Genomic DNA, 25,990 nt, shown 5'->3' on the forward strand with positions numbered 1-25,990 from the left:
ATGGTATATAAATTAGATCTTAATAAAGCTGCTAAAATTTTTAAATGTGCACTTGATTACATTATTCCCTAAGTAAATCTTCTTAATGTCTTCTCAGTATATTCAAAATAAAATTCAGACTCCAGATAAATATATACATTTATAAATGTGTGTGCACACACATACACACATGCACACATACATAGATGTGTACATAAAGGAATACATAAATTTGATGATTTATAAAGCTAGGGCCTTTACTTTCTTCACATGTAGGTTCTTATGATTCCTACAATAATGTGCTTTAAACCTAGCAGCCACCCAATATCTTCATGACCTAGGTCTTACCCTGTTCTTGGAAGTCCAACATTACACTGGAATCTTTTTCTGGTTTTCTAGAGCAACCCTGCTAAGACAAAAATGAACTGTCTCCTTAACTTTTTCTTTTATAGTCACGGGGAGTTATATATACCTCTTATCTCTTGCTTATCTTGATGTTTTTAGATGAAATACTCCTTATTGTCTTCCCTCAAATATTTAGGAACAAGGCTTCTCTCCTTTGTCTTGATGGGCCTCTTTTTTCCAGCTTTATCTACTGACAAAAGTAGTCAGAATAAAAATGTGATTCTCTAGTCTTAATTCTGAACCACAAAGGTTTATGGGCTTCTTCACCATGGGATCCATGTGGAAATCTGTCACACAGTCACATACACAAACACATACATTTATGTAATTATCATTAATTCCAGTCCAAAGGGAAATTCCAGCCATAAACTCTATTTATTTATTGCTAGTTGGGGGCGAAGGATAAAACTTGCAAGTTAAGCTCTTTCTATACTTTCTGAGAGTAAAATCTCTTAGGAGGATTGATAAAAATGCAGGAGCAGCTGTCTCCTCTGTGAGCTAGACTATATACAAATGTTTTTCAGCTCTGAGTTATTCCTCATGTGCTCATTACTTGCTCTTTCGTCTTCTATATTTCTATCAGGGAATATGTCAGTATCTAGAACTCTCTCTAGGTCTAAAGCAGAACTCACTACATTCTGGCATGTATCATATACCTGCATAATAACATAACATCTTTGGCTTCCTTTTCTCAGTTTATCAGCCCACACATGTGGAGTTCTTCCTAGAATCATTTACTAAATTAACTACTTGATTCAAATCCTTGTCTTAGGATCTAATTCTGGGAGCCAAATCCTAGACAGCTCCCTGGCTCACTCACGACCTATAGCTTTCAATTCCCTGCCATGTGAAGTGCAAACTTTTTGGCTATGCAGCCTTTGGAAACTGCTCTAATTGTCACTTCTTTTTTTAAAAATGTATTTATTTTACTTTAGGTGCATACTATATCTGGCATTTCTCCCCATGTTATCCCTCCCCACCCTCCCCTCCCTCCCCACCCCCCATTGTCTCTCCCATACTGCACCCCCAACTGTCCCCTGTGTGTGATGTTCCTCTCCCTGAGTCCACATGTTCACATTGTTCAACACCCACCTACAAGTGAGAACATACGATGCTTGGCTTTCTGTTCTTGGGTCAGTTTGCTGAGAATGATGGTTTCCAGATTCATCCAAGTCCCTACAAAGGACACGAACTCATTGTTTTTTATGGTTGCGTAGTATTCCATGGTGTATATGTACCACATTTTCTTTGTCCAGTCTACCATTGATGGGCATTTAGGTTGGTTCCAGGTCTTTGTTATTGTAAACAGGGCTGCAATGAACATATGTGTGCATGTGTCTTTATAGTAGAACAATTTATAGTTCTTTGGGTATAAACCCAATAGTGGGATTGCTGGGTCAAATGGAATTTCTATTTTTAGATCCTTGAGAAATCGCCACACTGTCTTCCACAATGGTTGAGCTAATTTACACTTCCACCAACTGTGTAAGAGTTCCTATTTCTCCACATCCTCTCCAGCATCTAATTGTCACTTCTAATGTTTTTTATTTGTTTATTTGGTTGGTTGGTTGTTTTCTTCTCAATGCATTTCCCAGGAGACAACTTGTTACAGCCAGACTAAGCCTGTGTTCTCTCCATACCCACGTCACATTCTCCCGGCCCTGCTCTCATACCATGCTGTTACTCACACTTAGAATTTCCCACAATAGAGTGATTAAAATCATAGACTCTTAAGTCAGGGTCTTTGTATTTATATCCTGATTCTAGCTGTGTTCTTGGTTGAATTGCTTAGTCTTTTTGCCTCCATTTGCTCATTTCTTTTCAAGGGATAAAAAGAGTAACAATCTTGTGAAACAGTGATTAGAATTGTAGCCTATTGCTTGGTAAATACTAAGTGAATGTCAGCCTTATTCTCCCATCTTTAAAACTTACCATCCTTCAAAGCTAAACTCAATCTTCTACATCCCTTATTCTCCCATCTTTAAAACTTACCATCCTTCAAAGCTAAACTCAATCTTCTACATCAGGAAAGTTTTTTTGAACCAAAATCTGTATATAAGTTGCCTCTCTTGAAGACTCTTCACCTGTATTTCTCTCTTTGCATTTATTTTCTATCATGTATTATAAGTAAATGCATTTAATTTTCCAAATAACAGTAAGCTCCTTAAGAAAAAAGATCCCTTTTTAATCCAATTCAATGCTTAACACCTAGTACATATTTAACAAATATTAAATAAATTTTTATTTTCACCACAAAAAATTAAAAAGATATATTTAATGCATGTCAGTTTAGAAGATCTTAACCAATTCAACTCATAAAAGCAATAAAAAGTTTCTAATTTGGGGCTACATTTTACTCCCCAGAAATAAATTATAAGTTAAAACTGTAAAAGTTAAGTAATAGTTAACCTCGTCTGGTTATCTCTACTAGATACCAGGATTAATTCCACAGTAGAGATTCACTTATGTCAAATAATATAACATAATATGACAAATACAGCTTTTGTTGTTGTTGTTGTTGTGTAATAATTTTCCTGGTACACAACTCCTTGAGCCAAAATATTATTTTCAGTTACTCATATGTTTATTAATCACATAGAAACTCTAATGAGCCAAAACACTCACAAAGAAACATTAGTTTCATTCAAACATATGTTTCTTCCTCAGTCTTTCATCAGCTTCCTATAAATCTGTTCAGTTCACATAAACAAATGATCACCATGTTAAGATGATGCTTGGAGGGCAGTTACATGGAACAGCTTCGGCCCAATCATATAGGAAATTCTCCTTAACTCTTTATCGCATGAGCTCAAATCTCTAAACACAACTCACTGTCAATTTCTGAGGCCAGGTTCCACAATATTTCAAAGCAAAATCTAGAATGTTTCTATAAAAGAAATAGAGTTTGAGTCCACTTTTTTCACTTTGTCTTATTTTCCAGTTGAAATATAATTATTGTTTTAGAAACAAGACATTGCTATGGGACTCTAATTCAGAAAGTATTTACAATGTATCTTCTGAGTACCAGCTACTGGGCTAGTTGCTTTAAGGGATTCGATGATGATGAGACAGTGTCTGCCCTTAAGGAGCATTTAGGAAGTTTATGCAAATGCTTAAGCACATCAAAGAAAAAGTGCATTGTAATAAAAGCCACATGAGATGCATTAGTGCCATTTGGATTAAATTGAAGAAGAGAACAAATTCACCTAGGATAATGGGATTTTGAGTCAGGATATACATTTTGGAAGAAATAACACTGTAGACAGGACTGGAAGGAAGAGATAGACTCAACCTATGGAGGTGCAGAAGGAATGTATCCATGGAAAATGACAAACAGGTATGTTATCTTTTTGCTGGCTGGCTGGTACACAATTATCATTTTCCTGGCACAATACCTCTGATTTTCCTTTAAGGAAGCACCACTCTAAGTCCACATTCTTTGAATGAGTTTAATGTTACTAGTGGCACGTAATCTAGACCTGTCATTCCGTTTCACTACCTACAGTGAATTGGTTTAGAAATTGGCCAGGCAGGTGTGTTCAGAGTTCACCCAATACGTTTTAGTGACTAGAAAGGAGCCATCCACATTGGCTGATGATCTTGAGCATGAGAACATATAAGCCTGAAGCTGCTACTAGCCATTTTCCCTCTCCATGAACCTTGGGACTAAAGCCAGCATAAAAGTAAGAGTGAGGGGATGGAGAAGACTCAGTCCTGGTGGTGTCACTGGTGCCTCAGCATCAAGTCCACATGGAACTAGCCAACTCTGGACTTTCTGGTTACTTGGACCAGTGAAATTCTTCTGCTCAAGGTTATTTGAGTCAGGTTCTTTGTTACTTCTCAAATAAAAGTCCAAATTAACACGGCAAATAAATACGTGGTTCTGGAAAAACACATGTAGGAGAAGCATTATCTCAGTTAGTAGAAAGTCCTCTGATACATAGACATTATCAATAACTGTCAATATTTAGCACTCTCAGGGATTGGAATTCATATTTAGTGTCAGATCTCACCACATGGCTTCTATTAAATGCATCTCAATGTAAAATGAAAGTGAGACCAAGACAATGAAAATTCTTTTACAATGAATGTCAGATTTCTTTTGCTTATCTCCATCCCCATCCCACTTAATGACTGATATGGTTTGGCTGTGTCCCTGCCCAAATCTCACCTTGAATTGTAATAATCCCTGTGTATCAAAGGTGTGGCCAGGTAGAGATAATTGAATCATGGGAAAGGTTTCTCCCATGCTGTTCTCTTGGTAGTGAATAAGTCTCAAGAGATCTGATGGTTTTATAAATGGGAGTTTCCCTGTACAAGCTGTCCTGCCTGCCTCCATGTAAGACATGACTTTGCTCCTCATTTACCCTCCGCCATGAATGTTAGGCCTCCTCAACCATGTGGAACTGTGAGTCCATTAAACCTGTTTCCTTTATAAATTACCCAGTATCAGTTGTATCTTTATTAGCAGTGTGAGAACAGACAAATACCTGGGCCTTCTCCACATAACACAGGATTAACTGGCACAGAAGGCTTTATCAGTACAAAATTTCCTTTCCGACTTTCCTCTTATTGTGTCAGAATGGTAGTAAGGTTGGTAGTGAGGGTTGGTAGTGAGATTTGATGATGATAATGATGTAACAGCTATCATTCTTGATGGCTTCCTATATTCTAGGAACTGTACTTAGAGTGCTACATGTATAATTCCTTCACACTTTCATAAAAATCCCATGACTTATGCATCATTTTTCCATTATATAGATTAGGAAACTAAGACTCATAAATGTTAATTAACTTGTTCACATTTCCTTCAGAGGTCAAATGGAATAAAATCTATCTGATCATGAGTCCCACTCTCAATCCTTATCCTAGCAATAATCTGTAAGTTTGAAGCATATAGGGAGCTTTTAGGTGCTTGATGAAAACTTGTTTTGGGGGTAATGGAGAGCTTGCTCCTTTGCGTTTGTGGATAATATGATTCTGTGCAGAGCCTACGGTGGCTAGATAAATACCCACAAAAGTCCAGATTCTTAGAGGAAAAAAAACCTTTGTAAAGAAGAATTTAGTCACCCAAGTGTATAGATACTATGGAAAATTCTCACAGGCACTGAGCTGGAGGACTAACTGATAGCCTTTATCTATTTCACAGTCTGGGCATTACACGACATCCATTATTGCATCTGTGAGTCCTTTCCAACCATTTCAGAGTATCTGGGGCCAAGATCAGAATCCCTCCTCTGGGGGTCTTAAATTCTCCATGCCTCACAGGTAAATCTAGATTTGTCTACAGCCATAAAATACAAGTAACACAAAGGATAATAAAGATTAGCAAAACTACGCAAACAGTTGGAGTCCTGGAAGAAGCAAACTGAAAGTGTTTAAGCTGGTCTAGGCATTTGGTAACATTCTGTCTTAAGAGCTCTAGTCGTGTGTGGTCTAAAGCATGGGTTCCTCGTGTATTTCACTTGCCTATAGAATTTGCTCACTATATTTTCATATTCATTTCTAAATACTTAATCCATGTTAACAGTCAATCTCTGCTTTTAAAGAGTTTGCCAATAGATATTCCAGCTGGCAATATACACCAGCAGTATAAAAAGAGTGCTTCTAAAAAAAAAAAATAATAAAGTGTGCTGGTGGTACATAGCTGGTGCATCTAACCTTGTCTAGGGTGTGTTATTTAAAGAACCCTTTTTAGAAGAGGAGGCAGAAGAAATAGTCAATTAAACAAGCATCTCTTATAGCTGGTGCATCTAACCTTGTCTAGGGTGTGTTATTTAAAGAACCCTTTTTAGAAGAGGAGGCAGAAGAAATAGTCAATTAAACAAGTACCTCTTAGGGATTAAAAGAGGAAAGAAATGAATAATGGAAAATATTCTCTCATCTAGAAAGCTTCCTCCAGGTTCCTGCCTTCTCTATCTCTACCTATGGAGATTTGGATGCAACCTATATTCTGAAAGTACCTTCTTCCAGAAAACAGCTGTTATTTTCTAGGCTGACCTTACTAGGGCAGGAAAAGATGTGGGAGAAAAAGGATGTCCTCTGAGCCCTGAAATAAGCTAAATGCATATGAGTCACTTCCATCACCTAAGCATTCTCCATTCATTTCAGGCAATTAACATTTTATTTTATTTCTTATCCATAAATTATTATACTTTCTACTTTAACATCCTAAACACAGAATTATTCTTGAAAAATATAAGAATTGCAAAAATATGAAATAAATATGAAAGAGAGGAAACTGCAAAGATTTTGCTTAGCAAAATTTAAAATCCCATTTTATCTAACTGAACCCAGATGAAGAGAAGTATTTCCAGGAAGTACATCAAAGGACTCAAAGGTTTTTCTATAGGAATTATCTATCAGAAGCAGATGAGCAATACTAATGACCAAACTAAATAAACATCAAATATGAGAAAAACAATTCACAGAGAAAAATGTATTAGAAAATTAAGTATCTAGAAAAGTATCTCCAGTGTGGTAAACCTGACGCTATAAAGAAAAGGAGAAAAGTCTCTAACTTTCAAAACTATGAGTTAAAACAATCATGAGGTTATTTTTTTTAACTCATTATGGTAGTCAAAATATTTATAAACAAAAACAACCAGTAACTGGAAAAATTCATGAAATTATATTGAGAGTGTGCTATACTATAGGGAAGCCATTACAAAATGCATACTCAAGCTTGAAAAATGTCCAAAGACAGACTCTGTAATGAAAATTATGAGAGTCTACCCTGTGAAAATAGCTCAAAATACAGAATAAGCTTTATGCACAGATATAGCCATTTTTGGCAAAATACTTAAATTAGGTATTTTCATTTTATTCATTGAGCTCATAGTGATGTCATAATATTAAAATAGTAAACATAAGAAAATATAAAATGGCATACCAAGAATTTTTCTATAGCCACTGTCTTTCAGGAATCTGCAACCTAGTTGAAGGGAACACAGCACGCATGGGAAAAAATGAGAATAATATTAAAAGAAAACTTTGGATGCAGCAGAATGACAAAATAAACTAACAGATTAATCCACGAATCGTCTTCTTTTGTATCTATTTTGTAATAACTAAAGTAATAAGAACTACTGCAGAAAATTTGAACAATACAAGAGAAAATCAAATGAAGAATATACAAGTGTCTCTACTTCCTCAGGGAACAAGAATTAATATTTGTTTAATTTCTTCTTTTCCCCTTTACATATGCATAGAGTAAAAAGCAGGGGTTCTAGCTGATGTACATATGATCATATGATGATCATTTAGAGAGTAAACCAGTATCATTTAAGGCCCTATGTATTGCTTTTTGAGAAAAAGCTGCAAGATAAATATGCATTTACAAGGGCAGAGTCTGTCTAGACATTACCTTTTCTTTTCATTCTTTTTGAATTCACAGATAAAAAAATCAAATGGGTTTTAGTTTAGGCTAAGTTCCCAAACCTGAGTCTCTAGTGGCCCTAACATAAGAGGTCAGACCTCTTGACTCCCAAGGAGGGTGATATACAGGAGAAATTTAGTATACATCACTGGAATCAGGCTGCTTGGGTTCAAATCCTAAGTCCTGTGACCTTAGACACATTATTTAAATGCCAATTTGCCTCAGTGTACTCATAAGTATTTATGTATAAAATGGGTATGATAGCAATAAAACTGTCTTCATAAGACCGTCATTGGGATTCAATGGCAGGGCATGTAAAAGCACTTAGTCAAGTGTCCACATCTTGAAAAAAACTATTAATAGTTACTATTACTTTTAATTAGTCCTGTGCTTTTCTCCTACATGACGTTTCACAATACTTGAAGCCATTCATTTTCCTTTTCTTTTTTTTTTTTTTTTTTTTTTTGAGACAGAGTCTTGCTCTGTCACCCAGGATGGAGTGGAGTGGTGTGATCTCGGCTCACTGTAAACTCCAACTCCCAGTTCAAGCAATTCTCCTGCTTTAGCCTCCTGAGTAGCTGGGATTACAGGTGCGCACCACCACACCTAGCTAATTTTTGTTTTTTTAGTAGATATGGGGTTTCATCATGTTGGCCAGTCTGTTCTCAAACTCTGGACCTCAGGTGATCCATAGCAGTCATTCTGTGGATGGCTCTGATGTCCCCTCTCCTAAACATCAAGAAAAGCCGATGGGTTTGGTCTGGGTGTGGCTGGGGAAGCTGGAGGAGGGTGGTTCAGAACTAGAAGACTATATTCCTATCCCAGCTCTCCATTTATAAACTCTAGGACTTGTGCAATCATGGACTTCTCTGAGCCCCACAAGACTCACAAAGAGAGAATTCCAAGACCTATTTCAAAGGATTGTTGAGAGGACTAAACTCAGAAAAGTAGCTAGCACATTGCCTGTCATGTGGTAAATTCTCAGAAAATGGTAGCAAAAGTCAAAGAATAAAAGAGTGCCCTATAAGTCAAGTCCTGCAAGCTTTTGGAAACAGCCATACTCATTTGAATGTTTATCACTCTTTTTCTTTTGGGGAGGTATTTAAAACCCCTTTAAAGGATTTTGTGATTTACTAGCAGTCCCAGTAATGCTTAGCAATTGATTTATTTGCCCCTGTAATTAGCTGGGATGATTAGAAAAAGCTTTCCTATCACTGTAAAATTTGATTTGTAGCAACCCATTAAACCCAAAGGGAGGGAGTTGAGAAGAAATCAGTACCCTCCACTAACAAATACACTCTCTCTCGTGCAGATGAAGCTTATATTTTCTTAGTAAGTTATTTGAAATTTAGGCATCATTGGCTGGGGCTTTTTGCCAGCAAGATTTTAAGCTTCAAATGAGAAGAGCTAAAATTACACCAACATTTCCCAAAATATATTTTATTTATGGGAGGACTATTCACCCCATGAAATGCCCTATAGAGAATAAAAGTGGCTCTTACATTAAAATAACTTTGGAATTTTTGCATAAACTAGTCTCTTTCAGGATTCACAAGATACACAATGGCCCCTCTACGTTCTCAACCTGTTTAACCCTGGGAAAATCTAAATAATGCCAATTATTTAATTCTATAAAGCTTTTATTTCTGTCAAAGATTATCTCTTAATGTTCTAAAAAAGTAACATACACCAAAAACTTTTTGGGAATTCTTATCTGTATTAAGAGATATATTAAACATTTCAAATAAAACAGTGTACCTTTCCTCAGTTATGATAAATTATTTAAGAAGGATTATATACTAGAAAAATTACATTTTAAGTAAAAGAGGAAACTATTTTTCTCACTTAATCCATTCCTAGTCTTAACTGGCTTCCTTACTATGCCTGAACCAAGAATTATATGACATCACCAATATAGTGGATGTTAAATGGATATCCAAAAGATAATTAGCATCACTCTCCAAACTTGTGTACTTATGTCTTTTCTTGCTGTATAAAGTATAAATTTCAATTCTAAAATCTTTTTATTCTATTTATTTTTATCTTAAAATATTAGAGTTTCTTACTTAAAATAGTTTGACTTGTGATTTTTTACTTCATAATAGGTTTAAAATAATATAACCCTGTTTTAAGTCAAGGAGCATACAATGTTAAATTTTTCAACTTTATGATGGGTTAGTCAAGGTATTAAGCACACTTTCAGCTTACAATATTTTCTATTTACTATGAGTTTATTGTGATGTACCCCTTCATAAGGTGCCTCTGTATTTGTGTTGGGGGTGGATAGTAGGGAAGAACAGGAATCCTTAATAATCAGAGCTTTTTTGAAAATCAGTGATAATTTGAAGTTTCAGTAATTCTGCAGAAAAACAGAATTGACCTTCCAAAGTACATTCCTTTCATAAGCTTCATTAAATACAGTTATATGTAGCTTAAAGATGAGAATACATGCTGAGAAATGCATTGTTAGGCAATTTCAACATTATGTGAAAATCACAGAGTACTGACAGTGACAGTAGGCAGAGAAATTCTAGGCAGACTCGGGTGGGTTTCTGCCCAAACCCCACCTTTGAGCCCAAAAGCCTGAAACCCATGGCCCAGAGTGATAACTTCTATCTCTGTGTGCCTGCTTTCTCCCAACAGATTCTTTGTGAATGATGTCTTTTTACCAATCAAATATTGTCTTTTATAAAATTATCTATGGCCCTCTCCACCTCCATCCTGTGCCTGTAAAGACCCCAGAGTCAGCTGACAGAGAGAAGCAGCAGCTGAACCTTGGGAAGACATCGGCTGGATGTCAGGGAGAGGTGACTTTGAGACGGCAGCTGAACAAAGCAACTTGACTTCAGAAGAGAGAGGCAGAGAGGCAGCTTAACTTCAGGGGAGGGCAACCTTCCCTTCTCGTTCCCTTTCTAGCTCCCCCTCCACAGAGAGCTGCTTTTATCAGGCAATAACATTTCCCACATTCACCGTTCTTTAATTTGTTCACATGACCTCACACCTCTTGGGCAGCAGACAAGAATTTGGGATGCCCCATTTGCAGGTGCCAAAAAGGCTGTCACAATGGCCCTTTGCCCTTGCTGGTAGCCGGCAGTCACCCCATGTGATGAGGCAAAGGGCCCACTGAGCTAAATATACACTGCTCTCTGTGGAGGATGGAGCTAAGAGAGCACTGTAATATACACTCTGTGGCTTTGGGGTCACAGGTACCCCCACCTGGATGCAGTCATGGGGACTGCACGGAGTTTGTTTCTGCTGGTGCTGAAGCAGTCAGCTGCTTCTTGCACTCCTATGCTCATGACTCCCTACTGCAAGGGGTAGAGCCTGGAGAACCTGAGTAAACAGAGTTTGCTCCCGCTGGGTGACTGGTTGGTTCCTGGACTCACTTGCTCTAGGTCTCCCAGTCATTAGCTCATCCCATCCATTCCTCCCTCAAGGGGTTGAGCAGGGAGGGCTGAGTAAACAAGGCACCTCTGTTGTGAATCCCGTGAAGAGGTCAAGAAAATATCCTGCATCAGTACTTATACAAACATGGATGGTATAGCCTATTACACATCTTGGCTATGTGGTAAAGCCTATTGCTCCTAGGCTAAACATCTGTACAGCGCATTACTGTACTGAATACTGTAGGCAACTATAACACAGTAGTATTTGTGTATCTAAACACAGAAAAGTTACAAGAAAAAATACAGTATTATAATGCTACAGGACTACTGTTATGTATGTGGTCTATTGTTGACAGACATGTCATTTTTCAACAGGACTATAAATGGTTTTTCCTCAACTTAAAGATAAATGTAGAAATACAGTTAATTTACTTTATCTTGAGATTAATAGCTCGAGATACATTGTTACAAAGCTCAGGATTTTGTTGGCTTGGGGCTAAGGTCCAGGTTTTATCTTTTGTATATGTGTGGGTGTGATCTTCAGTTTATTTGATGGAGTTAAAGTAGCTTTTTGTGATCAAACGTCAGCTTGAACCAGGTGGGATACAGAGGGTACCAACTCTGTGACATTAAGAGCGCCGTGCCTGATCCACATTCGGAGCTGAGACACCCAAGCCCAAGCATGTTCAATCCAACTACAGAGTGCTGGTCAAGTTGTGTGTGTTTTCCGGGTTTAAATGGTTTCTTCTTGTCATCAGTGGTAGAGCATTTATTTATTTTCTGTTACACCTGATTTGTTTAAAAAGTTTTTTTTCTTGAAAAGAGAAAAGCATTAATTAATCTCGCTTGTAAGTAGGGAGCTTTAAAATACACTGATAGCTATCTCTCACATCACTGTTAAACCAAATTTAGTTTGGTCTGAGACTGTCTTCCTACTTTCAGTTCCTAGGAGCACATTGCATCCCAAGTTGAGGATGTTATTGTAACAAGTGTCTCAATCACAGCAGCTGAGCCCCAGCCAGTCACAGCCTGCTAATTCATCAGACCATGTCCACATAAGGCAGATGACTCACTATACCATCCCCAAGTAAGGACAAGGCTCAGCTGTAATCAGTCAAGCCGTTTCTATAATTACTTTGTTCTTCTATCTATAAATACTGCCTGCCCATGATGCTGGGTGCAGCTATGTGAACCTGGTTCTCAGTGCTGTCTGATTCATGAGCTGTTCTTTGCTCAAATAAATTCTGCCAAGTTGTCTAAAGTTTGTATTATAACACTATCAAAATATTTTTATCCTCGATAAAGCTCTTCCTTCCCTTAAATAAGACAAGCAACTTTTAACCTTATGGGTAAAAATACTCCAACATTAAAAAGCCAATTAATTAATTGCCTGCAGGTAATTTACTGTTGAAGCAGGATGTGCTGAATACTCAATTTCTACATTAAAAAAAGTTTATACCCATATTGTGTGTGTGTGTGTGTGTGTGTGTGTGTGTGTGTGTGTGTGTGTGTGTGTATGAAAAGAGAGAGTGACAAGGAACTGCCGGAGATAGGGTCTCACTCTGCTGCTCAGGCTGGAGTGCAGTGGTGTGAACACAGCTCCCTGCAGTTTTGATCTCCTGGGCTCAATCAATCCTACTGCCTCAGTCCCCTGAGTAGCTGGGACTACAGGTGCACACCACCATGCCAGACTTTTTTTTTTTTTTTTTGGTAGACATAGGGGTTCCCCTTTGTTTTTAGGCTGGTCTTGAACTCTTGGCCTCAAGCAATTATTCTACCGATACCACCTGATTTTTAATACATTCTCCAGCTATCCCTTTTAATAACATGTTTGTAGGTCTAGGAAAGTTTAAACCCTTTAGCCTGAATCAATGAAGAGTCCTTGTCACAGAGTCCATGGCAGGACTTGAGGAATCTCTCTCTCTCTCTCTCTCTCTCTCTCTTTCTCTCTGTCTCTCTCTCTGTCTCTCTCTGTCACACACACACACACACACACACACACACACTTACACAAATGCACACATATATTGCTCTGGGGAGAAGATCCCCAACTTTCTCAGGAAGCCTGAAACTTTCCATAAACAAAAGAGAGTAATAGCCACTGTTCTAGGACTGCAGACTAATTTACTATGTGACCTTACACAAATCACTTGGCCATACAATACCACATTTTCCCCTCCTGTCAAATAATAATGATATAATTATTCTCTGGCAAATCTTCAAAGTGTGAATATTGAATTATATAAAGGGCTACATATACATTTAACTATAATTATTTCTTTACCCTTTCTCTTTCCCTTCTGAGATATTTTGTGAAATTTAGTCATGAAGGTTCTTTTGGGCGAGTTCCAAAATCTGATGTATACAATGATTTATTTAGATTTCTTTTTTGAAGATATTTTAGTATTCTGTACTTGCCACTGTAAATTATTATTCCAATTTGTACCAATAGCTAAAGAAAATTAAGAATAAATGAAAACAGTAAATATGCATTTCTGACCATCATCTTATAAATGGAAGATAAGGTGAACAAGCAAACATCAAAATGACACACCATCATTCCAGGAGGACTTAAAAACCCGAGTAGGTGCTACTTTAAGAACAGACCAGCTTTTCTAAAGAAACAGGCAATGCTATGTAGCAGCTCCAGAACTAAGCTTAAATAGCAGAATATTTCTGCCAGAGAAAGGATTTCAGCTAATGTGCTCTGGACCCAAAAGAGGGCTCCAGTAGCTACCACAGACACTGCCATGATTGCTCTCATGGCTTTGCTGCTTTGTCCATGAGAAGCAGCATATACACATGCAACACACACATGCACACACTCACAAATACATACACAAATGCATCAAAGGGATAGGTAGCTTTTAGACTCTTGGAAATAATACCTAAGGAACATCTGATTGTGTGATTTCTGAGAATTATGATCTGGCTTGAATTTCCCATAGGAGCTCAATAATTGACCAACATTTAGGAGCAAAGTTTTATTATGCTACTGTTCTGTGGGCAAGCGGGTCCTTTTAATACTTGCCTGGGAAATACAGAATTTCTGAAATCCAAGTCATAGGGAGAGCTACTGTAAGGTCTGGTGAAGGGAATAAAGAGACAGACACTTGATTTATTCGAAACATAATGCAATGTTTCTCCACAGTCCCAGAAGAAAGGACCTGGCTCTGTTTCCTCAGTATGGACCAAGAAATTAATGGTTTTCTCCCTGTAGAATTCCGTATAGTTAGTGGAAAACTATTTCTCTAAAAAGTATGTGGAGGGACTGTTACATGTAGATAAAATGCATGCTTCAAATTAAAAGAATTAAAATGAACTCTAGAAAGATTACTTTGAAGTTTTCAAAATTAGAATGAGTATTGTGTATCATCTCTACATCATTTTTGGATCCCTGCTATAATGCTGACAATGTGTAATTACTTAGGCAATGCGAGAAAACCTCTTCTCAGTACTTCAAATGTGAAAATCTGTAATCATCATTCATTCATGCATTAACCCCCAAATTCATTAAATTTCTAATATCTTGGAGGCATTCTAACGGAAAGCAATAGGAGATAGGAGACCTCTGCAACAGGGAGCTTGTAATCTAGAAGATACAACTAAAACAGAAAAACCTCAATGCCCTTCTTAGTTTTAACTGAACTTCCCTGTATATAAATCCCACTCATTTTTTGGTTTAAGCCCCTACCAATATACAAAAGTCCAATTTATATCCTACAGACAAATTCATAAAGCATTTGAAGAAAACTATTACCATTTGTCAGTTAAAAACCCCTAAGTAATCGATTTATTCATCTACAGTGCTCATCTTGAGCATCTACTGTGTGTCATGGAGACACTGCAGATTAAATACTAACACAGCCTCTGCCTTAGAGAAGTAGATACCTATCCTTGCATTTACAAATTTTTGTAGATTAGATTTAAATTTTTTATGTGCCACTTTAAATAATAACAATGAATTTTTAGCAGATCTTTATTCATGTACAGAACTAAGTTCCTGCCATCAAAAAGCATATGGGCTGGTTTAAAACTAAATGTAGCTACTCCATTCATGCCATATATCATGAATTTTCTAAATTAGGCATGTAGATTTTTCTTTTCCAACACCATCAAGGGCAACTAAATATGTGGGAAAGATAATATGATGAGGTTTTACAATGATCAAAAACAATGTAAAATGAATATTGAGCTCTGAGTATAGTGGCTATGTGCAATCATTGAAGATTTCTAAATCCAAAAAGCTCATCAATCTAACCCAAGGTAATTGATGTTTTATTGCTTTTTTCTAGGATCTTTTTTAAGACCCTGGGCTGCAATTTATTCTGTGTGAGGTCATTCAACATTTTGAGACCTTACTGAAACACTGAAGCTTGAAGTTTGCCAGGGAAATTCTCTCAGCAAGTTCTCCAACTCAGTCTTTTCCCTTTCCTCTTTCTGTTCACTGCATTTCAGCTCACTCTGGCTGCAATCTTTAACTCCTGCCATCAGGGAAGTCAAAGAACACAACATAATTGTTGTCTGTCTGTTTTCCATCAAAGCACCATACACTCCATAAACTGCCTCCAGTATTTCCAGAGGGGTGAGAAATATTTTGAGAGTGGTTGTTTTCTTTTCTTTCTCTTCTGCTTTCTTGATCTGAGTCTCTGACTTGCACCATTGAGTCTCCCAAGGGCCAGTCTATCCATTTATTTGTGAAGCATTACAAGCTCTGCCATGTTTCTTTAATGGATTACTTTGAGATGATCTTCATTTCTTCAGAATATATTAATATGGCTAACACTGAATAACTCAAGTTTCAGCTTCTTAAATTAGCACTTACTGAATGTTAAGTACATTCTTACTCCATCACTGAGTCTCCTCTCACCCACTGATTGGTAACTTTCAGCCCTGTGGTGCGGTTTGGAGATAAGGGACAGATCAGGATCATCCAGTAGACAAAGCACAGATATCCATCCTGTCACACTCCCAGGAATTCCTTCCTGGTGCACCCAGTCTAAGGTAGTGGCCATGACACTCTGTAATATCTCCTTCTTTCTTTGGATTTCAGAGAGTATTTCATACTGATGGGATGTATTCTCTTCCCGGAACCACAGGGGGCGTAGTTTCAAAGGCAAGAACTTTCCAGTGCCATGCCTCCCCCACCCCTCCATCTGGAATCTTAAAGGTCTTTGTTTAAACTTTCACGTGCCTGGGAAAATAACCAAAGGTCAATCACTCCAACGGAAGTTTGGAGGAAGTCGTTTCATAGGCCAGGAAAATTGAATGGGGCAGGAAGATCTCCCAGGTTAAAAGTCCCTGTCCCCCACATCTGGGTGGACTTCCATATTTGGACCCCCTTCCACGACCTCATGGAAGCTACTCTTTCTCTATTTCTCTATTTCTTTCCCCTTTTTCTCTCTCTGCCTAAATAAATCACTTTCTGCAAAACTCTTTGGGGTCTGATATTTACCTGTGAGCACACCGCGCCTGGCAGGGTCCTCCCTCCTATTCTTAGGTGAGTGAGAGACCAAGAGCCTGGAAGAACATCCTCCCAGGGAAGCTAAGCCTCCACACTCCCTGGAATTCAGTCACAATACTCTGAAATTACTTTATTCATCTATACTTTAACTTTTTAGCATCTAAATATCACCCACTTTAATGCCACTTCTAACTTGAGGTAAGCCATTCAAGGACGGAGGCCCTTATCATGCTACCTCCAGCTGGCACATGATGAGCTGATAGAAATGTGAAGTAAATGACTAAACCAGAAGACATATCTTTCATAGTGACCCATCTAGGGAAAAAAAAAATCAATCATTCTAGGCCAAGTATTCGTTCTCAGAATTCACTTGTACTTTATATAGACTTAACACACCCTGATGTCTCTCTGACAATAACTATTGAGAATACATGTCTTATCAATTAAATAAGATATTTGGTGGCGAAATCACTAAAGTTATTCTATTTGCTCTTTGCAAGTCTAGTTTTTGAACACTGAGTTTCTGTAGGATTCCTAATATTTATTTAGGTTAGTATTGGTTAAGGGTAGGCAGACCAAAGATATTTGATTACAACGTAACTTTTATTCACAGTTCTAGAGATCAGGAACAAATTCTCAATTAACTTTCTGTGAGTTAAAATAAAATATTCAAGAAGGTAAAACAATTTCATCTTTAATACAGTAGAATTCTATTTTAATGTCTTCAGGTTCAATACAAAGACCAATCTATAGGTTGGTGCAAAAGTTATTGAGGTTTTTGTGAGTTTTTTTCTTTTTTTGCCATTATAAGTCATGGCAAAAATGAAATTGCTTCTGCACCAACCTAATACTTCTAATAGTTTCTTTCCACTTTACTACTCAATGTTCCTTGCTGGCTCTTCTTCCTCTCACTGACCTGGAACCTAGAATCCCCTTATTTTCTCTAAGCACTCTTTCTCCCTTGGAAATCTCATCTAATTCTATAATAACTGTATAATTCCCCTCCAGACCTTTTAGTCACAAATGAATATATTTAACTACCTAATTAATGTCTCCCCTTGAATATTTCTTAGACAGATTGAATTTAACACAACCAAAATGTAATCTTGATTTCTTCTCCTAAGTGTATTCCTCTATGGCACCAAACATTTGCTCAATCCACACATGTTAAAGTTATTTTGATTTTCTTACCTTCCCTCAGTACTACCTCATACCTCAACCCAAAGAGGCTGTGACCTTGGAAAAATTAAAAATGATCACAGCTATTGTAAGGTATTTATGAATAATTTACTTTCAGAGGTAAATAACATTTTCATAAGTGATGACCCAGATTAGTAGAACAGATAACCTCTTAGGAAAATATGGGCATATCACTAACTGAGCAACCAACTCTCTGCAGGTGTGTGCCTATGCTATGTGCCAGCCAGCCCTATGCCAAGGTGCTGTCTTCCCATCTTCTGATAGATGTCTTTGATTAGACACCAAAAAAAGTGCCAGTGGAAAAGGATGCATTTTAGAAGTGCTTTGTTCCTATTTCTGTGGCTACGCCGCCATCCTCTCTAGCGTGAGATTATGAAACTTTCTTTTGCTGATGAGTCAGTGACTTATAACGTAAATCCCCAAAACAAGCCAGACACAAAACAAAACTTGACTCTAGACTTGGAACACTGTCCTTCTCTTCTTCTGTCTCTAAGAGAACACTGTTTCTCTTCATGCCTGTTGTGCCCCAGAAGAAAAACATAAACTTTGAACATTTCCACAGCAAAGTGTCTCAAGTTTCTTGGAGAAAGTTACTTTTTAAAATAATATAATAGGCAATATAAACAAAAATAAATTTTGTAAAGTTATTAAAACTCATCAAAATAGAATCATTAATTCACTTATTTTTAATTTACCCAGTTAATGAACATATTGAAAATGAAATAAATGCCAGGCACTGAGCTAATTCCTAAGAAGAGCTGGAAACGAACACATAATTCCTGTTCTCAGTGAGTTCACAGTGTTGCACCAACAGAGCATATGGTCACGAAACAAAAAGTTATATCACAATAGAAAGGTAGTTAGCATATCTAGAGGTAAGTGAGTAAAGTAAGGAAGTACTTTCTATGAAAGATAACATTTGAGTCTAGATTTGGGAACAAGATAAAGTGAGAGAAAGGCAATTTATCCTCTCCTTTGGATAAAGTAGAGGAAACTGTGTGTGCAAAGGCTCAGAGTGAAAGCCAGATGCTTTAAGGAGAATTCAAGAGGCTCAACAAGCTAAAGCAAAATATTTGTGTAGGTAAAGGTAAACTATAAGTCCCCAAAGCAGACAGGAGTGAAATTGTGTGGAGAATAGTGTATAGCATGATAACAAGTTGAACTTTACGCTGAGATTCAATTAGGCACTGAAGGAGTTTAAAATAAGGAGATACATGATCAAAAATCACATGCATTTAGCAATAATCAATCACACAGGAGATAGAATGAAGAAAGAACTAAACAAAGATAAGGCCTGGAGGCCTAGACCAAGCTAGGTGGCTTCTTTCATAATCCAGGCAAAGAGAAGAGAAGGTGGAGACTCCCCTTCTGAACTAGGGAGTCAACAGATGGTGGAGAAAAATGGAAAGTACGTTGGCGACCAATTAGAAACGGAGGTTGGGAAAGAAGGAAAGATAGGAATTGAGGCTTTTGGATTGGATGGCCTTAAACCCAAAGATGCCTTTATTATCTGAGGGAGAAAAGTGGTGCCCAAGTGGAACAAATTGAGTGATATTAACCTGCAGGGAAATTAGCTACAGGTCAGTAACATGCATCAGAAATCCCAGAGTGGTGCCTTTTAGAAATGTCATTTAAGCCAAAGAAGCAACATATTTGAATTTGTACAATTCAAAGAGGGAATGAGAAAGAAAGAGAGAGACGGATTTTGAGCGAGAAGAAGGTGGATCCTAGAAAAGCAAATTTGTAAATGAATAAAAACAGTGATAGAAGAGGAAAGGAGAAATTACCAACATACGAAGACATTTAACTTTCCATGAATTTTTCCCTATCAGGGAGGTTATCAGATCAGGGAGGCTATTCCAACCAGCCCTTTGGCAAATTTCAATTTTAAAAAAACTAAAGAAAATAAAAACTAGTCTTGGACATAGTCTCATTCTCCTGCAGCAGTGTATGCATTTAATCAGCTCTGATGAAAAACTACTATTGTCTGCACCACTGGATTTCAGATTTTCCAGTAAATATAATGAGTTCAGGGTGACATTTTTCATAGCCCTCAAGTCCATGTTTGATAATTGTCTTAATCTGACTGGCTATAACAGAATATCTTAAACTGGGTAGCTTATAAAAAATATAAATTTATTTATTACAGTTCTGGAGGCTGGAAAGTCCAAGAATGAAGCACTAACAGAGTCTATGTCTGGCGAGGGCCTGTTCTCTGGTTGGTAGATGATACCTTCTGGCTGGGTCCTTATGTGGTAGAAGGGAAAACACTCTTCTTTCCAGCCCCTCGCACTCATGAGAGCTCTGCCCTTACAACCTAATTGGTTCCCAAAGGCCCTGTCATATCATCATCTTGGAGATTAGGATTTCAACATACTAATTTTGTAGGGACACAAGCATTCAGACCGTAGCAATAATCCTGGGTTCTACCATAGATCATCTTCCACTGACAGGCCTAACAGTAAGCCTTTGGCTACCTCCAGAATGAGGTGTCCTGTCGCTCATAGTCTCTCTTTGGCAGCCACAGCCACTAACAACTATGGATGTGACTGTCAGGCATGGGATGTGCTTCCAAGTCTGATGTATATTTATGGCCCACATTGTAGCTCAATAATGAAATTCAGCCACTTTAGCACATGGCACCATTGAGGACTCCCGGTTGCCATAAATCTTTACCTGGTTGACTTGTTGAGAGCAAATCCACACAGAATGCCAGAACACAGAGTTTTTTCAGGAAAGCAAATCTGTTCTCCTAGGAAACCAGCAGTTCATATGGTCAAGGAAGATGATGGCAGAAAGTTGCCATTATTTGAAATGGCAAAGAGAAAATGGGAAATAGATCACTGGACTGTCAACTACAAATAAGAGCCATCAATCATCTTGCAATTTTCCCAACGAGTCAAGCACAGTGAAATAGCACCTAAGTTGGAATGCAGCTGCCAAAATGGACTGTGATCAAACTGCAACCTTAAAGTGCATTTCCAAAATAGACAAGTCAAACATCTGCATTCACCCACATTTGCCTCACTGGTTGATTGGGATATGAGAAGCAATATTATTCAAGAGCTTAGCAAGAACTACAAAATATGAAGGACACAAAGACATAGCTCATGGCACAATAAACCTGAATGAATTGGTAAGTTAATACCCTACCTTATTCCAGAAAGTATTGTCCTGAAGCGGTATTTGTGAGAAATGAACTTCAAGTTTGTTTTTGTTTCCTTACAGTCAGTGTAAAGAGGACAACTAGTGAATTACATAATATACAGTAGTTCATGTGCTGTAACTGCAATACTCACTTTATGTGGTTGCAACACTTGGTGTGGGCAGAAGATGAGAAATAAAGAACAGCTTAAAGGTATTCTGATAACTATATGCCAATTTCAAGGCATAGCTGAAGAATAGTATAATTTAAAAGATGTAGGATAGTTGAATTGGGCCAACTAGAAATCCAAGTGTCAAAGTTGGTTGCAAAAGGCAGTCACTCAATAATAATATGGAAGGAGAAGTTGAAGACCTACCAGACTTTATAGCTACAATTGTACATGTATATGCTTACCAGTCTCAATAACATCATCCTCAAACAATAGAGGGCAGTGACAAATGCATAAAACGTGTATGTCACAGCCGGTATCCAATAATTACTTAATGTCTAGAGCAAAGGAGAAAAATTACCAAATACATTAGTCACATTTCTATTGGTTGAAGTCAATCATTTATTATCAGTAGCATTACCAGCCTTATTCAAAGCCATTAGTGTCCATTAGTAAATTAAAATGTGCTTGTATTTTGAGACTTCGTTTCTTATTTCACATATTTTGTTCCATTTCTCATCAGGATTTCCTATGTTATAGTTCTAAATTTAACCCCGAACATTTTGTTAAAAGCAAATTTTTTTTCAGAACAGAATCTAAACAGATTTCCAATTCATTAATTTTCAGAATGTTCCTCACCCTCTTAAATCATAAAACTACTCATGGTTTTCCCTGCATATAAATCTTAGCCACATATTTATCAATGATATTTTGTGAGTTCCAGCTTAATAATGAATAGAGTCATCTGTCACTTAGTCACAGTATTTTGTGAGTGGATAAGATTTTCTAGTCCTAGAATGTAAAACAGAATACATTGTGTCTAGAAGAGCTTTCATTTTTTTCTATAACTTTGTTCAGTGTTCAGGAAACACTCTGGCATTCCAGGCAACTTACATAACTAAACAATTTACTGCCTTTCTTCATATATCTTCAGAAGCAAAACATCCAAAAATAACTGTTGGCTGGCTGATGTATTTGGGATGCATTTATTATCTTCTGTCTAGTCTTGGTCACCCCAGGGCACTCTTTTTTCTCCCTCCCCCCACTTGTGTGTGTGTTGTGGATGTGCCTGTGCGTATGTGTCTAAAGAAAAGTAAATATCTTCAGTTTAATCAGAGCAGTAGGCAAAGTTCAGAGGTTCAGAGAGTCACTGAAATCTTTCTAAGCAAAGACACTCAATCCCTACACCATTTACAGTTTTCTTCCCCAGGAGCCCATCTACAATGGCAGTATTTGCATAATTTCTGAGAGTAACATTTTCTACCTTCTTTCATTATCGTTGCGACAATTCTGTGTAAATGTATTTCAGACTAATTGAATTCTGATTTGCATGCAAGGACAAAGAACCAACCATCAGGCAGTGAGGCTGTGCTGTCGGCTAATATCAACTACCAGCCTGGAGGCCACTCTGCACCGTCTTCCATCAGTCCGCCACAAACAGGACCCCCATCGCTTTGCAAATAAATATCGTATCTAAATGTTTCAGCAAGGCAGATGTTCTAGAGAGATCTATAAGAGATTCCCTTCTGGAAAATGTATGTTACATTTTTCTAATACTCCCATTGCATAACCAAAACTTACATAAGCACAGTTAGAGAGAAAAGAAAAGTAACTGAACACAAAGATTTTCCCTCGGTTCTATGCTTTTCTTCTTCTCTTTTTATCCTGTCAGCATAGTATACATCAAACTAGAGCTCTGTGTTGTAGATCTGCTTTCATGCTTTCATTTCCCCCCATGAATTTTTCAGCATTTAAACTTTTGCTTAATATACTAAGATGCATAACACCATTCCCTGATAGATACCTAGGCTTCCTAGCCAATGATATATATTTTCTACTCTGATTTTCTATTATACCTAAGGTTCATTTCACTACTCATATTTTTGGCATAGTTGTTTTTTAGATATCTATATTATGTTATTTTCAAAGTAACAACAGTTCAGTATTCATCCATATTGTTTTGTTTATTTCGTGTACGATGTGATATCCCAAATTCTGCTGCCACTCAGCAAAGTTTTCTTAGGTCTCCTCTCCGTTTTAAGACCCAGTCTGCCTAGCTGAGAAAGGCCGCAGACAAGAGGAAGAAACACCAGTTGTATCTGCGTCAAAGAAAAATATATAAAAGGAGAGAGAGTACCAACAGGAAAAGTGAAAATTATCCTAGCCACCTTTTTTCCAAGCTGTTGCTTCATTTTTACCTCATCTGGCCAGTTCAGTGAAGAAAAGGGCACCTAAAATATAAAACACAGCACAGACTACAAAATATTTGCCTAAAATTTAATCAAACAGCCAAGTAGACATCAGTGAAATGTTACAGGAGCAGTAAGGCTCAAACATAATGAAAGAAAATTATTCTTCATGTAATCTGTTAAATTCTGGGCCTTGGCAGATGGGAAATCACTGGAACACGTGGTTCCAAGGAGAAGTCAGAGAGGAAGTGACTCCTGGAGAGGTGACGTCTGTGGTTGACAGAGTATTCACCAGTGGTTGAGTACAGCAAGACAACACTGGCAATGAGCTGCTATTGAAAAATTAAGGAGAGGTAGGCACTGTGCTCAGCCCTTCACCTCTGTTATCTCAGCAATTCAATGATATCATGACTATTATTATCCCCATTTTACAGATGAGGAAATTAAGGTTTTGGAAGCTTAAATTGTGTACCTAAGTCCTGGAGCCTGAATTCAAATGCAGGCAGTGAGGTTCTTCACCATTTTGCATACAGTAGTTGCTTTGTATCTTACAGGAATTTCCAATCGCACCTACTTAAAAAAGGGAGAAATGTATGTGTGTATGTGTGTGTGTGTATGTGTGTGTGTGTGTGTGTATGTGTGTGTGTGGGGGGGGGGGTGAGAGAGAGAGAGAGAGAGAGAGAGAGAGAGAGAGTGAAGCAAAGTGGGGGCGGGGGAGAGAGAGAAAGAGAGAAGCAAAGGGGGAGAGAGAAAGGGGGCGGGGACGGAGAACGCTCTGACTAGCCCATCAGTGAGAAGCACTGCCTCCTTCCATTCCCAGCGACGAGTGTGCTCCCTGAAAGAACCGGGCACAGGGGACCTGACTCTGCCATTTGCTTCCTCAGTCTCGGTTCGCAGAATCTCTCACAGTGGGATCTTATGAGTAGCTTGGGGTCTTTTCAAAATATAAAGCACAAGACTTTTTCACACAGGGTGGCCCTGTAGAGGCACCAACTACTTCACCAGATGCTCAATCACAGAAGATCCATTGCGCCCACCCCCAGAGAAGAATTTCACTTAGACTGAGAGATGGCACGATTGTTTCCAATGTGTCCCAATCTTAAGGGATTTTCAGAAGTAACATAACCTTGCCTCACGTGCCATCTTTAAAACATAATGCCAGAGTGAAAGGCAACTCCTCTGTGCTTCCAGACAGCAAAATTCATACTCTTTTCCAGAAGCCACGTGCTCCCCTTGGATGCCCTTGTGTGTCATTCATATTCAGGCTTCTATACTGACGGATAGTATAAAATAATGTGCAACTCTTTTTTTCTTTCTTTAGAAAACATTTTTAAAGAGCTTCTTCAAGAACAGGTGTGTTTTTTAAAGACAATGTTCATCGTAGTCATTTTCGATGGTTTGATCCCGTCTCTTCATCGCGCTGGTGACCACCAGCCCCAGGCCAATCTGCACTGGTAGAAAAGTGAGGAAGTGGACTCCACACGCGCGTCTCGTTTGTGGAGTGGGCTCCCGCGTTCTCCTCCGCAAATGGGCTCCGTGGCCAAGCTCCCCATCCCTACCACCTGTGATCATGCAGAGGCCTGGAGGGGTCGCCGCCCAGGTCCCACCAGCCTGCGAGGCAGAGCATGGCAGCCATCCCCTCCAGCCGCTCGCTCGTGGCTACCCACGGCTACTACCAGCAACAGCTCCTGCAGCAGTACCGAGCGCCCCGCGGAAGCCATTCCCCACCCCACGGATATCCCCAAGGCTGCCCAGGGTCACTGCTGGGCCAGCTTCTTTTCGGAAGGTCCACCCTCCCGTTCGTGGCCACGATGCTGGAGTCCGCTGAGCACGCGGAACCCCCCAGGCCTCCAGCAGCATGACCACCTGCAGCCTGGCTCCAGACGCCCCGAGGAAGCAGCCCGGTGGTCAGTCCAGCACTGATAGACTGGGCCCCCCTCCTGACCTGAGGGGTGACCACCAGCCTCAGGCCTGCGGACGCGCTAGGCCACCAGAGCCCCTCCTGCCCACTCCCCACCCTCACCCCGCACCCCCTACTTCGTAGACTAGGTGGCTGCAGCCAGCAGACCTCCACATCCACACAGCAGACACCAAAGAGGAGTGAGAGCCCTGCTCTGCACGGCCTGGTCTGGCCCAGCCTCAGCACCTAGGAGGTTTCCTGACACCTGGAACTGTGCACCTGACACAAGTGAAATATAAACTCCAAGCAGAAGAGGCAGGGAGGGGAGGGGAGGGGAGGGGAAGAAAAGGGAGGGGACAGATTTTCAAATTGGGATATGGTGATAAATATAAATACAGAAACAAAATGAGGCATTAGACATGAGGGACTAAGATAGACATATACATATGCAAATACAGGTGTCCACCTGTCCCCTTCTGTTTCCAGCTTTGTGCAATAAAGTATGCAAAGTCTGTAGTAAAGGAGAGAAATGTGTTTGCATTCCTGCTCTGCCAAGTATTAGCTGTGTATCCATTTCTAATTTAAGTGAAGCCTTCCCCCAGCATTTGTAGAAAGTTTATCATTGTGGCTGTTTCAGAGGTTTACTCGGGAAATCAGTATAAAGTTCCTGGAGTAAAGATCTTTCAGTAAAATTGCAGCCTCCACAACTTTCTTCTCCTCATTATTTCTTTTACTTTTCTCTAATTTCTATTTCTTTCTTTCTTTTTCTTTCTTC

At 38.6% G+C, this 25,990-nt stretch overlaps 1 pseudogene; it reads left to right on the forward strand.

Annotated features, from left to right (window-relative positions):
* Positions 1-24,940: 24,940 nt before the first annotated feature.
* Positions 24,941-25,359, forward strand: LOC101041162 (pancreatic progenitor cell differentiation and proliferation factor pseudogene; annotated as a pseudogene).
* Positions 25,360-25,990: the final 631 nt, after the last annotated feature.

Source organism: Saimiri boliviensis, chromosome 12 (genome assembly GCF_048565385.1).
Source record: "Saimiri boliviensis isolate mSaiBol1 chromosome 12, mSaiBol1.pri, whole genome shotgun sequence".
NCBI lineage: Eukaryota > Metazoa > Chordata > Mammalia > Primates > Cebidae > Saimiri > Saimiri boliviensis.